Here is a 15,180-nt window from a genome sequence, read left to right on the forward strand (position 1 = left end):
GAGGGGCAGAGAGACGGAGACACAGAATCCGAAACAGGCTCCGGGCTCCGAGCTGTCAGCACGGAGCCCGACGCGGGGCTCGAACTCACGGACCTCGAGATCGTGACCTGAGCTGAAGTCGGACGCTCCACCGACTGAGCCACCCAGGCGCCCCTGATGTGACATTTTAAAGCAGCACTTAGCATCATTAGTAGGACCCCATTAAAAACATCAGCATTTCCCAGTTCAAGGAGAGAGGCTACGTATTTGTGGGCAGAAGCCAGTCACAACCAAGGCCGCTCACTCACGTGGCGACAGGACCCTCCACAGCAGCCTGAAAACTGAAACTGCGCTGGTCACACGTTGATGACGTCCTGGGACAGCATCCGGCCCCACCGAAACGCTGACAAGAGGGGCCCGGGCCTGAGTGGTTCGATTTCCTTCTCCTGCTCGACTATCAGGTACGTCACGGGGACCCTCTTTCTGGCATTCTGCCGGGGGCTGAGTTGTGCGTTCTAAGTCCAAGGTCTCCCCCGCCCCATATCTGCTCCCACAACACTTTGTGCTCACATCTGTGACTCTGTTCTGCAGCTACAACTCCCTCCCAGTCGCACCTCCCCCCTTCCTATTAAGTTGTTGGCCCCTGAAAGGCAGAGACAGTGGCAATATTTTCATCTGAATCCAAGTACCTAACATAATGCCTGGCACGCTGAAAAGTGTTCTGAAAACGTCGGTGTTATATCTCAAAAAGTTTAAGAAGATTCCAGGAAGACATTTTTCAGAGACTGTAGACACTCTGTTGAATAAAAGGGAAGTGAGAACTAAGATTTCCATTATTTATTGAATTAATGTTTCATTGCTGCTTAAGTCATTGTAACTGAGATAAGGTATATATACTCCATGAGATCTTGCTTCCAAAAATAAAACAACACCGTCTACCCCTTAGGGGGTTAGAAGGGGGTCATTCCTACCCTTCATCACTGGCATCGGAGGATCCCGGAAAAATGATTTCCCTGGAGATGAAGTGCTCGATCGTCAAGCTAATGACTTCCAAATCGACAATGTAACACGACAGTGAACAAAAATGACATGTTTACCGGTCGTGTGACTCTGTTTCACCTCTGGTATTTCTACCCTAAGCAGACGAAACTGTACGCGATTGCTAAGTACCAGGTGACCCTTAGGCAGCCAATGTTACTGTTCCAGGAAAACAAGAAAGGACCGGACGGATGTCTGGTCGCAAAGAACCCCCGGTGGGCAAGCTGCTACGAAGTCTGTCCGCCAGGCGGGTCCTGTTCCAGGGGCCTTGACGAAGCAGGATCCCCAGCAGCACCTTCTCTGAAGAAGTAGTGATTCCAGAGTGAACCTTGGAGGGTTTGTCCGAGCAGCAGTGGACAAGGCCACCCTCTTCTCTGCCTGTGCCACGGCTGATGGGCCCGTCCCGGCCAAAGGCAAGGAAACCCCCTCCTGGTTGGACAGACCAGGACTGCCAGAGACTGGCAGCCAATTTCCAGCCTGGACTGACTGCTGGACAAGAGTGTCGTGCCTTGACTCCCACCGTCGAGAGTCTGGAGACAGTTGGATCTGCGAGCTCAGATGATGTCTGTATCCTTCGCGGTGTCCTTCTCACTTCTCCCGACACGGCTTTCCTCTCTTCTTAAGCCCTTTGCTTCCTCCCTGCATCCTCACCAGCTCCAGGCTCACGGTCCTCACCTCCTTCCTGGTTGCTCTGAGCAAATTCCCAGGACAGATGCTGATTGGATCTACTTGGTCACATGGCCGTTTCTGAGCCAAGCACCAGGCAGGGATGGAACATAGTCCTGGCAGGCCTGGGCTATGTGCCTACTCCCCGATCCGAAAGGAGGTAGCCCTCCTCTCACAAACCACATCCTTGTCTCATCTTCCATTTTGTTTTCTTCTCCATTTGTCCCCTTTTCCATTCTCTTTCCCTTCTTTCAGTTATCTAAATAATTCTGGCCTTTTCTATTGGGACAAAGGAGAAGATGGAGAAGTGTTTCAATAAGCTTGTTTATGTCTACAAAAAAGAAAACCTTGGGGCGCCCGGGTGGCTCAGTCGGTGGAGCGTCCGACTTCGGCTCAGGTCATGATCTCGTGGTTCGTGAGTTCGAGCCCCCTGTCGGGCTCTGTGCTGACAGCTCGGAGCCTGGAGCCCGCTTCCGATTCTGTGTCTGCCTCCCTCTCTGCCCTGCTCACGCTCTGTCTCTCTCTGTCTCTCAAAAAATGAATAAACGTTTAAAAAAAAAAAGTTGAGGGCAAACCACGACTTTCTAAGTCGCTCTGTGTTTAGCTCTTTGCTGCTGTGCAGACGCTGTGTCTGGAAGCAAGCCTCAGGGCAAAGAATTTTCTGATTCCTCTTTAATGGGGGATTTTACGTTGCCCTGGAAATTGAAATATAACTTAGAGATGCTGACTCATTCTCCAACACAGCCTCACTGTGGCAGCCTTAACTCTCAGAAGGAAACCGCAAAATCCAGACCCTGCGTCCGGACTGAAGTTCTTCACGGGCCTATAGGAAACGCCTCTGGGACTCCTGCTGGCCAGGACCACCGGTGGTCCCGCGGGGCGGGCGTGGGCCGGCCCACTGAGCGTCCTGCCTTCCTCCTGGTCCCAGGGCTCAGGACACACACCTGTGCCGCACCCCATGGGCGTTTGGCAGGCACCCTCTGTGCTGCGGGGAGCAGACATGCCCCCTTCACCATCCCCCAGCCCCCCTGCAGCATCACACCCCTGCTGTGCTGTGCTCCGGGAGGGAGGGGCCGTGCGGAAGGCTGTCTCCAGGCAGCCTCGGTGACTGGTTTTTTTTTTTTTCCTGGTGCTTTTTGTAAATAATAGAACAAAGCCTATTTTCTGCCAGGCGCCTCCCACCCGGCTGGATGCTGAAGGAGCAGATCTGCCAAGGCCACGGAGCCAGCTCCCCTTCTAGGAGGAGACTCCACAGGGGTGTGTGGGAGAGCGCCACCCCCCCAGGCCTGCAGGCTGGGGGGCCCTGCGAAGCCAGGACAAGGGCCAGGACTCAGAGAACAGGGCTCCACCCTCCCTGCTGCATAATTCATTACTCACAGAGGCTCTGGGGGGCAGGGAGAGTGCATCTGCAGTGCCCATGTCCGCTCCCGCATTTCAGCTTTTTTCTTTCTTCCCAGCCTTGCCGCAAGGGGAATCTGCATATTCCGCTACAGCCTGGCCCTCCAGATGACGGGGGAACACCCGCTATTTGAGGGGAGGGCCCCTCTGGCCTAACTTCCACCAGTCAGGCTTCACATTCCTTCCAACGTGTTAATGAAATCCTCGTTATCAAGCAAACCGCACAGAAGAATGCGTTTTCCCATAGGAATCGGATTATAATTGGGGCTGGCCCTCCTGGGCCTGGTTTCACCATCAGGGAAGCATAGCCAGGGCTAATAACAGCACCATAGACGATGATACAAAAACAATAAATCTTTACGACCATTTAAAATAAGAGAGCTCGCTCCGAGTCCCGTAAAGATGGTCATTTATGGACTGTCCGCATTCTTTACGGGTGAGGCCCCCAAAATGTAAATCGGTCAAATCAGACTCTCCGCCTAAACCAGTAAGTGGGCAAGAAGAAATCCCAGCCGCACGCTGAGTCGAATGCCGTGTCTCATTCTTTGCTAACATTCAAGCAGATAATTTTGGAAGTGGATGGTTTGGCCTGCTACGGTCCAAAGGAAGTTAAAGGTAATCTTTTCTCCTGTTAAATTCCCATATGGGGCAGAGCCCGTAAAAATAATTTCATTGTCCTTTGAGTTCCAAGTTAGGATATTGTTCTCAAAACATATCCTCACAGTAAGGAGATATTTGAGCCTTCAGTGGAGACCCAGTTCGGGGTTATCCTTTCTTGGTTCCACTAAGGAAGCCTTGAAGGTGCACAGGCCCCAGGGTGGTTATTGCCCAGGAGTGCCTTTGTCTGTGGCCTTGAACTCAGGTTGGCTGCCCTTGTGGACTCAGGATCCTCAAGGCCTCAGAGTCGGTCAGTCTCGAATTGAGGACGTGAGTTCCTCTAAACCCCACTGGACTTACATCCACCTCAGCAGCCCTCCCAAGTACGAAATGTCATTATTTACATTTTCCAAGTGGAAAACCTGAGGCTCAGAGGAGGTCAACGCTCTTAGCCCAGGCTGACGTGGGCGAGAACTCCTGGAGGGGGTCCCCCGATGGCAGCGCCCTCCCAGGCAGACTGAGAAAAGGTGTTAGGAGCTGAGCGGGGAGAAAGGGATGCTCCCAGGGGAAACAGGGGTGCAAAGATTGCAGAAATCCATTCTTCTTGGCCTCCCCCCCGCTCTCTGTTACTTTCACCTCCTGGAATATGCTTTCATGGTATAGTCCATGACTTAATCCTCACCCCTGCTCTGCTTCTCGCCTACTCAGGTAGACCTCGAAAGCAGGGAAGAGTTTTCTCCGTTCATCTGTTGAACGTGGGGGAACTTTTTGATTGAAAACAAAAAAAGAAAGAAATGTGTGAATTCTATGGGACTCTACCCCATGAGCAGAGGTTGAGATGCTCTGGCAGCTTGCATGATATTAACTCTGAAAATGAAATTTCTGTAGTATTTTTAAATGTCTTGGAGCTTGGTTTCTAAGACCCTCGGGGCTTATTCCAGAGCGGCAAGAATTTGAGGGATTCAGACTTTCAGGAGCTGGAGCCCCGTCACCCTCATGGGTTTCGCCCACCGTGCGACTTCTGACGGGAGGGTCGGGAAGCCTTGGTCCTCACCCCGGTTCTGCTGTTGGCTCCAGGGTGCCCCCCTTTGCCAAGCTTCCTCTCGCCTTGGTTTCCCATCGCGCGTGGAGCAGGCTGATGGGGACAGCCTGGCTCCTCTCTGGGGTCACCGGCCAGGCCCCTCAGCATCGTGAGAGTTGCTGGAAACGCAGAATCTCGGGGCTGCTCCAGACCCGCTGAGTCAGACTCTGCATTTCTGCCAGATCTCCGGGTGATCTGGGCACTTCACGTTTGACAAGTGTCATCTTAGATTTCTAGGCGTTTTGTGTCTGCAGGCAGTTGACTTTGTTTCTAGAAGCAAGAGAAACAAAGCCATTCTTTTCTGAGAACACACAAGGTAGGCAGTGTTGCCTGCATAGAGGGTCCCCAGGAGTCGTCCTCAGCCTGGATCTGTCATCGTTTCCCAAAACAACGTGGAAGCGTGACATCGGCTCCATCCTTGGCTGTGCCCCAAAGACACATTGTTTCTGCCCACGCACACTTACCCTGCCGTCCCCCTCAGCTCAACTTTCTGTCCCCCAAGCCAAGCGCATCTGCGTTACCCTGGAGAGCTGACTTAATCCTCACCCCTGCTCTGCTTCTCGCCTACTCAGGTAGACCTCGAAAGCAGGGAAGAGTTTTCTCCGTTTATACCCCCAGACCTTTGCACCAAGCTGGGCACACAGTCTATTCTCCACGGAGACTTGTTGAATGAGGACTGGGTCGTCACCAAGCACCCTGGAACCAGAGGGCTGTTAGGACCACAGCCCGCTGTGCACTGATGCAGAGGTGTGATTTGGTTGTTTGATAAATTCCTCCGCTGAGTCAACTATTTCCAAACGAAAAGGTGAGCGAGCTGGAAGATGTTACAAAATCATAAAACGGGATGGAAAAAACAGGAATTTAGATATTAGGCTACATACTCCTCCCCTGTTCTGCTCTGAGACCGCATGTGAGGTCATTGGCATTTCTGCGCTGGGAATAGAGGACATTGCATGGTGTCTCCTTGGCTACTATCATGCCTGTTTTTTTTCTTCTTTTAAACTATTGGTGCAAACAAACTCTTTGGTGAAGTTTCACATGCAACTCAAAACTCCAATATCAGATTTCCCATATTGTTTTAATAAGGGGTGTTCCCTTGGGGCACCTGGGTGGCTCAGTTGCTTAGGCGACTGACTTCGGCTCAGGTCATGATCTCACAGTTCGTGGTTCGAGCCCTGTGTCGGGCTCTGTGCTGACAGCTCGGAGCCTGGAGTCTGCTCCGGATTCTGTGTCTCCCTCTTTCTCTGCCCCTCCCCTGCTCGTGCTCTGTGTCTCTCTGTCTCTCAATAATAAATAAACGTTAAAAAAATTTTTTTTAAAAAGAGTGAGTCATTTCCAAGATGTGAATTGTGATCAGAAATAAGCAGGGCCAGCAGGACACTCAGCAGGAGGTGCCTGGCGGGGGTGGGGGGGATTGGGGCACTTGCACCTGTGCTCCCCAGGGTGCCGACCCTCAGAGTTAACATCAGTCTCTGCAAAAACACGTTCTGTCTGTGACGTCCAGCACGTCTGACCGCTACAACATCTTGTAGGGACTCCCCCGTCCCACATCTTAGTACCCCGACCCCCCACCCTCAGCTCCAGCCCCAGGGCTGTCTTTGAAAACGCTGAGAGGGGTGCAGCTTTGAGCCTGGCACTGCTGTTCCCTCCGTCTGCAATGCTCTTCCCCCGGTTATCTGGAAGTTTAATTCTTTCACCGTTGTGGAATTTAGGGATCAACGTATGCATCCCTTTCCCCCATTCAACTTGAGGATACATTTGAGAGACTGGCCATCTTTTTTTCTTAACTCCGATTTCTTTTTAATGTTTATGTAGTTTTGAGACATAGAGACAGAGCGTGAGCCGGGGAAGGGTGGAGAGAGAGGGAGACACAGAATGGGAAGCAGGCTCCAGGCTCCGAGCTGTCAGCACAGCTGGGGCTCGAACTCGGGAACGTGACTGGCCATCTCTTTACTGGGAACTGTGGGACACTACGTGGCATCCATTTAGCTATTACCATGACCATGCCTTTCCTTCTATTCATCAAAGCAAACTCTGGTTGCATTGTTTCCCCGAGAAAGATAAGCCCCAGCCCTAACCCTCAGGATCTGTGAATGTGACTTTATTTGAAAACAGGGTCTTTGCAGATGCGATCAAGCCAAGACGAGGTCATTAGGGTGGCCTTGACGTGGTTTTGAGCTTCTGGCGTCCAGAACCGGGAGGGGATACAGGTGGACTGTGTTAGGCTGCTGGTTTGTGGAGCTTCTGCGGGACGGGCGAGGACGTCGTGCGCTCTCCTCGTCCAGGTGTGGTGCGAATACGACCCGCTCCGTCCGGTGTGTGCCTCCCGCCCTGCGCAGAGCTGCGCCGGCCCCCGCGAAGGCCCGCTCTCCCTCGGCTGGCCTGCTTCCCTGCAGGCGGCTGCTTCACGAGCAGGGGCAGGGCAGGTCCCAGGTTACGGCCGTCTCCCCCGTTCCGCACAGCTTCCGCGACCACAGGGCCTGGAGCACAGTAGGCTCTTCATACTCATTTTTGGATGAAATCCTATTAATTTGGTGTTTACGATTTATAGTATTTATTTAGAATTTAGTACTAATACTAAAAAAATTCGTGCTTTTTCCGATGGTGAGAGTGTATGGGTTAAGAAAACTTGCCCAGTTTAGTCACTAAAGCTGAATATGCCGGAACATATCCTCAGCCGTATTCACGAACCCGGCCTGGATGACGAGTATCGCCGGGAAGAACTGACCGTTCCTTTTTGCCGAACGGCTCGCTCGCCCTCCCCCGGCCCCGGCACCCGTCTGCTGCCGTTTGCTCGCGGCCGTCCTGCCTCCTTCCTCGGCGAGCCCTCCCTGGCCACGGGGTACTCTGCCCTCGCCGTCCTCTTGCCCTGGACACGGCCTCCTCGCCTCCCCCCTGCCACCCCCGCACCTGCCGCCCTGTGCCCCCCAGCCCCGGCTTTTCTTCTGCTGGAAGCTTCTTTGAAGGATCTTACGTCTCCTGGGGTTCCTCAAAACTCCACGGGGCCTCAAAAGTCATATCTTCCAGGGGCACCAAAGCCCTGTCTTCAACTGGACACAGCAACTGATTTCACATGAGCTCCCAAAACTCAGCTGGCGAGACCTTCAGTCTTATTCTTCTGTTCCTGCCTTGTGCGTGCGTGCGTGTACGTGCGTGTACATGTGCATGCGTGTGCATATAGGTGCCTATCTGTGCATGTATGTGTGTGTGCGCGTGTGTGTTCGTGCATGTGTGGAATGTGGCGCGGAGTGTGAGTGCATGTGTCGGGGGTGGTGTGGGGGGCGGTGTGTGTGGGGGGGGATGGGCACGTGCAGTCCACGTGTGGGGCGTGTGGAATGCACGCATGCGTGTACATGTGACCCCAGCTGGTCAGTGAAACCAGAGGCCACGTCCGGAACCCTCGTGCCCTCTGATCCCCGAGCTGTCTCGGTTTATCCCAGGCCCCTCCTGGCAGGTACGGCTCTGAGTCAGGGAGAGCCGAGTGTCCCTCCCTTTGTCACGAGGAAAAAGCTGGGAACACGTTCATCGGATGTCTGCCCCGGGGAGGGAGCTGCGGCCCAGCCCCCCCCACCCCCCGCACTCAGCACGTGGTCATGTGCCGCACCTTTTGAGGAATCAGCCCGTCGGTGCCGTGGCCGCCTGTCGAGGAAGATCGTGTCTTCACACAAGCGGCTACGCGGCTGGGACCGTGCGTGGAGCCCTGTACGTCTTGGCTCCCACCTCGATGGAGACTCTAAGACGTATCCTTGGTAAGGACCGCGGGTTTTCTGCTGCAGGGCCCGGCCCTCACAACATGTCAGGGACGGCGTTACGGCTTTTTACGTCTGCAGTGAACAACAGCGTGGACGTCGATAACTGGGCCACGAAGTCTGCTACTAACGCGTCTAAGTTGGAAATTGAAATGAAAAAGCCAAGGTTTTCATCGGGCAAATTTTTTAGGAGCTCAAAAGCTTTAAAGAATTCTTTCCAATGCATGTCAGTGGAGCTTCTGAGATTTACAGCTGGGCCGAGAGCCCGAGCAGGGCCATTTCGTCCTGCTGTCGGGACACCGTGCCGGCTACGTCGAGAGCTCTGGCCGTGGGGTCTTTGACCTCAGCCGGCAAATCAGGCCCCGCTGGCCCAGTGCACACACACAGGGAGGTGAGCAGACATCCTGGCTGGGGACCGAGGGCGTCGGCCTCCCTGAGGGCATCGGGGTTACTTCAGGGAGGGCCCGCGCCCTCTCCGGGCACCCCCCGCCCCCAACCAGACAGGAGGGCGATAAGAACATTCCAGCCTGGTCGGCGGGGCCTGGCATCCCTGCGTGAGGACAGACCTTCCCCAAACGTTCCGTCTCCAATGAGCCCTAGAATCCTGGAGACTCAGGGTGGGAGGGGACCCGAAGGAAGTCTGTTCGGGTGACCCACTCCCCAGGGTCAGTGTCTCAACAGTGTGCTCTTCACGTAACCTCTTCTTGCCCCGGGTGGTATTTCTTTCCAATTTCTGAAATAATTACAAACTCGCAGGAAGCCACAAACCACGTAGAGGGAGCTCTTCACCGTGTCCTCCGATGGGAACACGTGGCATAACTGGGGTGCTGCTTCACCCCCGGGAAACTCACACCGTTGCAAGCCGCGGTTCATTCCGATTTCGCCAGTTTTACGTCCGCGGGTCCGTGCGCGTGGCTCCCGCCGTCTGTGTCCCCCCAATATTCTCTGTTCTTGCGTGGCCCCAGGCCCCGTGCCACCACACGCGGAGAAGGTGGGCCTCGTGTCCAGGCCCGTGCAATTTTATCACAGGTATAGATTCTCACCTGCCGCCACAGCCAAGAGCCAGAACTGCTCTACTACCCCCACACGGCCCCTTCACTCCCGTCCTTTGTGGCCACACCTCCCCCCCCCCCCCCCCCCCCCCCCCGCCATTCCTCACTCCTGGCAACCTCTGATCTGGTCTCTGTCTCTGGGATCTTGTTACAGCAGGAATGTTCTGTAAGTGGAACGATAAGACAGTGGGCCTTTCGAGATTGGGATTTTCCAGTCCGCAGGATTTTCTTGAGCTCTGTCCAAGTTGTATGCATCCATAGTTTGTTCCTGTTACTGCTACCTGGGGTCCCACACGGTGAATGTGCCCCTCTGTCCAGCCGTGCATCTGTCGGAAGACATTTGGATTGCTTGCTGTTTGGGATTATTCTGAACACAGCTTCCATGAAGCTTTGCGTGAACATAGATTTCATTTCTGAGATGAACCTCCAAGAGTGCAATTACTGGGTCATATGATAAATGCGTGTTTAGTTTTGTTTTTGTTTTAATGTTTATTTTTGAGAGAGAGACAGAAAGAGTGAGAACAGGGGAGGGGCAGAGAGAGAGAGAGAGAGACAGAATCTGAAGCAGGCTCCAGGCTCTGAGCTGTCAGCACAGAGCCCGACGCGGGGCTCGAACTCACGAACGTTGAGATCATGATCTGAGCTGAAGTCAGACGCTTAACCGACTGAGCTACCCAGGCACCCCCGTTTTTGTTTTGTTTTTTAAGAAACCGCCAAACTATTTTCCAGAGGGACCATGCCATATTTCTAGCAGGAACGTAGGAGTAAGTTTTGTTTCTCACATCCTTGCCAGCACTTGGTATTATCATTATTTTTTATTTTAGCCTTTCTGATATAATATGTCACTGTGGTTTTGATTTATACTTCCCTAGTGGCCAATGGCGTTGAATTTCTTTTCACGCACTTATTTGCCATCTGTGTATCCTGTTCCGTGACATGCCTGCCTACGTCATTTACCCGTTTTCTAACTGGATGTCTTGCTTTTTTGCTGTTCAGTTTTGAGCTCTTTATATTTTATAGATAAAAAGCATCTGCTGGATATGTGGTTTGCAAACATCTAATTCTTTTTTTAAAGTTTATTTATTTATTTTGAGGGAGGGAGAGAATCCCAAGCAGGCTCCGTGCTGTCAGCACAGAGCTGGATGAGGGGCTCGAACCCACAAACTGTGAGATCACGAACTGCGCCAAAACCAGGAGTCGGACACTTAACTGACTGAGCCCTCCAGGCGCCCCAATATTTAATTCTATTCAATATTCTCTTCCCATCCTCCTCAATCACTGTCTTTTGCATAATAAAAGTTTTTAATTTTAATGAGGTCCAGTTTATCACTTTGTCTTTTAGAAATTATGCGCTTGGTTTCTATTCTAAAACCCTGAGGATGTATAGGTTCTCTCTGGTATTTTATTCTAAAAATATTATGGTTCTACACTTGGCGTTTAAATCCATGATGCTTTCATACTTGTCTTGCAAGAAGTATCACAGTCAGGGTCCATATTTTCCTTAGAGATGTCCTGTCGCTCCAGAACCCTTTGTTCAAAAGTCTGTCAATTCCCCCACTGAATCGCTTTTGCAACTTCGCCAAAATTCAGGTGGTCATATATGTGTGGGACCGTTTCTGGGTTCTGAGTTCCCTGCCATGGACCCGGTCCTCCCCCAACACCACCCTGTTTTTGATTACTACGGCTACACAATCAGCATTCACATCTGGCAGATCCCTCCCATTTTGGTTCTCTTTTTAAAAATTGTTTTAGCTGGGGCGCCTGGGTGGCTCGGTCGGTTCGGCATCCGACTTCGGCTCAGGTCATGATCTTGCAGTTCACGAGTTCGAGCCCCGCGTCGGGCTCTGTGCTGACGGCTCGGAGCCCGGAGCCCGCTTCGGATTCTGTGTCTCCCTCTCTCTCTGCCCCTCCCCCGCTCGTGCTCTGTCTCTCTCCCTCAAAAAAAATAAACATTAAAAAAAGAAAAAAAGGAAAAAAGAAATAAAAGAAAAGAAAACCTTGCTCGGATCAATCTGTGGGTCCAGTGGGGAACAGACGTCTTTATTATGTTGACTCCTCGGTGCAGGAACGCGGCGAACTCTTCACGTTGCCTTTGCCTTTTCTCCCATCGGCATTTTGTAACGCGCAGCATGACGATATTGCTCGTGCTCCATTGATACTAAATATACGCTTCCTTCGGAGCAGCTGTAAACGGCATTATTTTTCATTTCCGCTCCCGGATGGCTGCTGTCCACCTATGTGAATGTGGTCGGTCCGCGTGTGTTCGTCTTGCGTTCTGAGTCCTCTCTGAGCTCACTGTAAGCTCTCGGGGCTTAACTGTAGGTTCCGTGGGATTTCCTCCATAGATGATCTTGTGGTCCATCAATAGAGACTCTTTCCTCTCTTCCTTTTCCATCCAAACGCCTTTTTTTCTTGCCTTATTGCTCCAGCGTCAACTTCCACTACTGCCTTGGGTGGCCAGGCCTTCCCAACCTTCCGGGGAAATAGTCCTTTCTTTCCATCGAGCCCGATGTTAGCTGTGGGTTTCACCTACCAGTCGGCACCCCGCACTGGTCTCTTTTGCTTCTTTAACAAATCTCCACGGATTTTGCAGCTTAGAACGGCACACGTGTTCACTTTGATGCTTCTGGACTCAGAAGTCTCCAGTCAAGATGTCTTCGGGCGCGCTCCCTCTGGAGCTCAGGGACAGCGCGCGGCCAGGCGTCTGCACTGACCTTGGGAAAGCTTGAAGGTGGACTGCTTTTCAGCATAGGTACAATTAATGGTTCCTGGACAAACAAAATCACAACGTCTGCTCTGGGTAGATTTAGGGAAACCATAGCACAGAATATTTGAAGTCAGGCCTCAGAAAATCCAAGCTGCAGGCTCTGTACAGATATCCCCACAGAGTGAGGACTCGTTGTTCTTCAGAATACTGTCCCCTGGTCGTGGCTGGACAGACCCAGGCAGGGAAGACTAAGGGACTCTCTTCCTGAGCTGCAGGAGACCCTCACCCCTGCAGAGCCACGTGCCTTCCTGTCCCAAGTCCCAACAGAGGAGCATTTGTGCCTCCTTCCCTTCTCTTCCCTCGTCCTCTTTGTCCTCTGAGCACGTGCCACGCAGGTTGTCCAGCATCCGTCCCTTTCTCAGTGAGGCGGGCTTCCACTACCGGCCCCCGCTGTCCCTCATCCCCCGTCCCTCGCCCACTCTCGGACCAAAGCTGCAGCCTCGGAGGGAGCAGCTTGGGGCTGGAAATGGGCTTTGCTGGATTTCCCAGGGTCAGTGCAGGCCAAACTGTGTAGTTAAGGCATCATAAGTGCTCCTGGCTGGGGACCATCTGTGTCTTCGTCTCAGGGGTGGCTCTTGCGTGGGCAGTGGCGGGACGATGGAGCCTTTTGGAAGGCCGGGAAGCTGCCCCAGGGCGGATAATGGGGAAGTGAAACTCCAGGGGCGGATAATGGGGAGTTGAAACCCCAAGAGGCGCCAGGGCAGCTTGGCGGCCTTGCCTAACGACAGACTCCTCTTGCAATGAGAGAAGACCACAGTTTGTTGTTGTTTTTTGCATCGTCTCTCTCCTTTTTTAATGAAAAACCAGTGTTTTTCATTAGGAGCTCAATGGGCGTTCTTGGAAGGACAACGCTTCGTGTTGCAGAGACCCTTGGATGGTAGGACGTCGAGTGCCCCGGGGGGCTGCCGTCGCGTTTCTCTAGCACCCCCCTGTTACTGTAGATACTAACCGTGCCCCTCGGATGTTTCCAAACGCCCCCGCAGGGAGCAGACTGCCCTCCCTCAGAAAACCTGACCTGGGGTTATTTCAAAGGCTGTGTGCTCACCGTTAGTGAGAATTGATCCTCTGGAGACAGTGTTTTTCCAAGGGAGTGGGAAGGAAGGTACTACTTGGAACGCTGGTCGCCCACCGCATTAACTGTGTCCTTTCTGCCCCCGCATGGTAGCCTTTTGAGGCTGAGTGGATGAAGCCTCCGCTCAGGGCCGAGGGGCCCGCGAAGGGCCCTGAGCAGTGGAAATGATGGCAGGCCGCTTCAAAGCCCACGTCTCTAGCGTTTGCTTTTAGGAAAAACTACTTGTCTTCTACGTTCTTAATAAAAAATAAAGCACACGTACACACACACACGCTTTTGGAGCCACATTCCACTCCCCGGGATGTTTTCCTTCGAAACGGCTGCGTCCGGGATGCCGGGCTGGGCCAGGCACCAACCTCACTCCCTTCATCAGCCTCCAATCATTTATCTAACCACACGCCCCACTTCCAGGCAGCGGGAGGACACACATGCTTGTTCGGGGCAGTGGGAGGGAGGGGGAGTCCTGTCTCTGCCGATCAGCTTGGAGGCTGAGCCCTGCCCGGCCCAGTCGAGGGGCCCCCCGTAGAGCAGCCCCGCCCCGGACGCCCCCGCCTGCACACACTCTGTTCGCGCTCTTTGGGCTGGTGGCACTTGCCTGCCTTTGGTTTCATAACTCGGTGGTGGGGAGGAAGGGGCCGGAAGTGAAGGCTGGAGCCGATTGTACGGTGTCTGAGTCCATCAAGTTCCAGACCTGGGTTTGAACTAAGTAGCTCACTGGAGTGTCTCGGGGGCCTGCTGGCTTCTTCAGGGCCAGGGTGCCGCCTCTCTGTCCTGGTCCTGCCGGCTGGCCGAGGCCCAAGGGCGTGGGGAACATCAGAAGAAGCACGTTTGGCCTTGGCACGGCTCCTCCCCATGACGGCGGTGACAGGACAACGGGGAGTCCCCACGGATGTGACTGTGGCCGAGAGGTTATCAGAGAAGCTGGGAGGTTCTCCGCAGGCCACGTGATGCTTGGGACAGCGGGTACCTGGGAACACTAGTGATCTGCACCCCAGGTCCCAGCCACCAGCAGGACAAACCACATCTGCCAGGGTAGGAGTGAGGCTGCCTGGGGAGAATGGACGGGCAGATGCTGAGGTGGAGTCCAGTATTTTCCGCCCCAACTCACCCGCTGTTAGAAACAAAACGGGACTCATCAACCCGCTCACCACAAGCGGGCAGGTGGCATGGACGGCTCAGAGCCAGGCTGTGGCCCAGTTGTCTTCCATCCCCCAGACGTGGGGACACGTTAGTGCTTCCCCTCTGAGTTCCTTACGTCCCTCAGGGCCCGGCACTGGGATGTCGGATGGCACAAAACTGATGAGGATTACACTTCCTGTTTCAATTTGTTTTTAAATATTTTTTAAATGTTCATTTATTTTTGAGAGGGAGAGAGACAGAGCACAAGCAGAGGAGGGGCAGAGAGAGAGGGAGACCCAGAGTCCGAAGCGACTCCAGGCTCCGAACTGTCAGCACAGAGCCCGACGCGGGGCTCGAACGCACGCATCGTGAGATCATGACCCGAGCCGAAGTCGGACGCTCAACCGACTGAGCCACCCAGGCGCCCCTTCAATTTGGATTTAAATCCTTTGCCCTCTGATTTCTTGAGCCAGCAGAGTTTCTCTCTTCTGCCTTGGGACCCGCACAGTTATTGTCTGCTTGGCTGCCGTGCTTCTGGGCACACCTACGTCACGGCGCTCTGGGGGGGAGGGGGGTGCCGGGCGTGTCTCCAATCCAAGGATCAGTTAGCTCACACCTTCCCTCAGTAGATGCCCCCTGGCCTTAACGATTACCGCACGGAC

General features: G+C 53.5%; 1 long non-coding RNA gene across 1 annotated transcript; it reads left to right on the forward strand.

The window, feature by feature from the left end:
- Nucleotides 1-203: 203 nt before the first annotated feature.
- On the forward strand, nucleotides 204-2,263 carry LOC131515193 (uncharacterized). Its single transcript, XR_009263503.1, has 2 exons — nucleotides 204-440; nucleotides 926-2,263. It is a non-coding gene; the product is annotated as an uncharacterized LOC131515193 (long non-coding RNA).
- Nucleotides 2,264-15,180: the final 12,917 nt, after the last annotated feature.

Source organism: Neofelis nebulosa, chromosome 6 (assembly GCF_028018385.1).
Source record: "Neofelis nebulosa isolate mNeoNeb1 chromosome 6, mNeoNeb1.pri, whole genome shotgun sequence".
Lineage (NCBI taxonomy): Eukaryota > Metazoa > Chordata > Mammalia > Carnivora > Felidae > Neofelis > Neofelis nebulosa.